Here is a 3,343-nt window from a genome sequence, read left to right as displayed (position 1 = left end):
CCGGCCGCCTTTTAAAGGGATAGTGCTGCCTTAAAGGGACAAGGGATGGGGGCAGGTTTTGGACGGATTTCCCCCACCCTGCCTGCCTGCCCGCCTGCCTCCTCCGGGTCCCCCGCCGCCGCCTGTCCCAGAGGAAGCCAGCAGGGTGGGAAAGGCTGGGAAGCATCGCAAGGGATTAATCTTAGATGGTGGAATGAGTTCGCTGTCTTCTTTCATCCGGCAGCAAAACGACATTCTTGTTTTAAGAAATCTGTGCCACTAATTGTTATCTGATTGTCCAATTTCATAGGACATAGGTACTTCTCAAATTACTCTTGGATCTTCACAAGCAAAAAGGGGGAAATTTAATTCCTTAAGGAACGGTACCTGGAAGTGAATCAAACCCCTGATTTTAAAAGGCAAGATGAAATTTCAGAAGGCTTAAATCATAGAATTATTAAGGTTGGAAAAGACATCTCAGATAATTGAGTCCAACCATTACCCCAGCACCATTGTGCTCACAACTAAACCATATCCCCAAGTGCCACATTCCCCACACCTTTTGAACACTTCCAGGGATGGTGATCCCACCATTTCCCTGGGCAGCCTATTCCAATGCCTGGCCACCCTTTCAGTGAAGAAATTTTTCCCAATATCCAATCTAAACCTTCCACAGCACATCTTGAAGCCTTTTCTTCTAGTTCTGTCACTTGTTACCAGGGAAAAGAGAACAACCCCCACCTTGCTTACAGCTTCCTTTCAGATAGATACAGAGAATGATGAGGTCACCTTGAGACTCCTTTTCTCCAGGCTGAATCCCCCCACTTCCCTCAGCTGTTCCTCATGGGACTTGTGCTGCAGACCTTTCACCAGCCTTGCTACCTTTCTCTGGACACACTCCAGCAGCTCAATCTCTTTCCTTTATTGAGTGGCCATGAAACTGAACACGGGATTTGGGGTGTGGCCTCACCAGTGCCAGGTACAGAGAAATGATCACTGCCCTGGTCCTGCTGGCCACACTGGTTCCATTTCTGATGTCATTGGCCAGGATGCCATTGGTCTTGGCCACCTGGCTTTGGTTTTGCTTTGCTAGATCTACTGGGCAAATATGTTTTGTCCAATTGTATTCCTTTACACACGAGGACAAAGATCTGCTTCCTGGAATACAGGAAACCACCTCAGCACTGTTACTCATATCCTAATACTCAGCCCCCAGGCTTCCGTCAGTACCACACACCAGGGCTTGGGCGAGTGGTGGGGAACCTTCCTTCCTTTCCTATCCTGCTTCTGCACACTCATCCCAGTTCTCTGTGGGAGCTTGGGACTGAGTACTTTGTGCTCTCAATACCCAGTGCAGTACCAACCAATCCAATGCTCTGCAGGCAACTGAGATATATAACAAACATGCATTTATCTTTGTTTAAGATGGAAACACCTATTTTAGTTACAAGATGGTATCAAAACTTCCCTGTGTCCCTGGACCATTTCACAGAGTCATTACTTTGCCAGATGAAGACTCTTATCTCCAGTTTCACACACACAGAGAATAGTCTAGCATGCACTACTGCTATGTAAAGCAACAGAAAAATGTTGAAGGTGATAAATTAAGAGAGCAAGGCCAGATTTTTTCATTTATTGTTTCCCATTTCTGCTTCAATACTATTTCTGTTCATTCAGAACTTAAAATTAAAACAATTGTCTTGCCAGAGCCCTTAGAAACTGTGGGCAGAGAACCTGTCAGCACCTCTTTGTAAGGCTTCATGAGAGTGCCTCTGCATTTCTTGCCTGTTTTGACAATGGCTTTTTTTTCATGACAAAACCTTCATTCAGAATCCAGTTTAAACCCATGGTATACTTCAATTATGTTAGTAGACATACTATTCCCATTTAATAAAATACTAGGGCATGTGTTTCGGTTATGTATCAGTAAAATTAGGTGATATAAGACATACTCAGACTCGAGTGTATGCATATCCATGATGCCAATCTGTACTGCAAACTGCAAATTTATTCAATTCTTTCCTGGCTTTACATTTAGTATTCATCTATCTATATGATCAGTATTTAGTATTAATTTAGTATTCATTTTCTGTAGTATATGTCCCAAATGCATGCGATTTTTTCCATAATTTCAGCCTTACTAGTTATTTTCATATTACCTTTCTTCTCCAGTATCATCTGTAATTATTCTCTCACCCCCATCTCCCCTGCCTTAGCTGAGCTTTTAAGGGTGAAAGATGAACATATGGTTAAACATTTGTAACATCACGTTTAAAAGAGCAGATGTTTCAGGGTCAGAACACATTCCTCTCCACCATACCTCATATATTTGCTTCTCCTGCCTAGGTCTTTTCTTCGGTGGAACTGGTTTTGAAGGGATTTTTGTCTGATTACGTTCTTTCAGGTGAAAAGCAAATGATTGCAGCACATGAGCTGAAAAGAGAGTCCACAGCAAACATCAGACAACTGTGAAACAAAAGCAGCCAGACACACACGTTCACCACAATGAAAAATGATGACAAACTGTGTACATTTTAAAAGCTGGGATTAACAGCAAGTATCCACTTCTCAGCATGAGTCATTTCCCAGTTATTTCTGTGCTTGATTGGATCAGCACCAAAGCTGCAAAGCATTTTCTGGGCTCCAGGTGTGTTGCAAAAGGTACTCCCCTGGCATGATCCACATGCATTGCCAGTGGCCATGCAACTGAATGACCATATAAGCCATTTCAGCCAGGTAATACATGCAGGAGGTTGTTGCTTTGTGAACAAGAGTGGCTTCAGTCTTGTATCTATCCACCATTGTTCTGATCTCAAGCTTACTGTGTTTTACAAGCTTATAAATGTAAATAATTTCAATTGGACTGCAGTCCAATTGTATCTAGTAATAAACCTACAGGCTAGCACCATAATGCTTGTATTTGTTTATGCTTTGTGGCATTGTGAGACAGAGGCTCAAAGAGGCTTTTGGAAGCCATTAGTGACAGATTCTGCACAACTGGAGTTAAAAGAAATCAAACTTAATGCTTATGAGTATCTCCTGCAATGAGATTCATTGAGTTCAATATGTGCATATTTGTCTAATCTGTTTTACCACTGGACCCCAGAACACTTCATTCCACCTGACTGTAGCCAGCTAAACATATTTAATTTAAGTTGAGTCACCTTGGCTCCTTTTATAGTCAAAAGGGAGATATCAGTACCTTCAAAGCTGAGGAAAGGTAAACTAAAACGTCTCCCTTCCCCCTTAGCTACAGAGGGAGATTAGCTGAATAGCTTAACTAGTTAAGAAAGCCAGATGGGTTATGAAACCCACCTGTAGTCCATCTCCCTGGTGACAGGATGACTCATTTACACAGTTCAGA

The sequence above is a fragment of the Corvus brachyrhynchos genome, unplaced genomic scaffold (genome assembly GCF_000691975.1).
Source record: "Corvus brachyrhynchos isolate BGI_N302 unplaced genomic scaffold, ASM69197v1 scaffold452, whole genome shotgun sequence".
NCBI classification, from domain to species: domain Eukaryota; kingdom Metazoa; phylum Chordata; class Aves; order Passeriformes; family Corvidae; genus Corvus; species Corvus brachyrhynchos.
Note: the sequence above shows the minus strand (reverse complement) of the source record.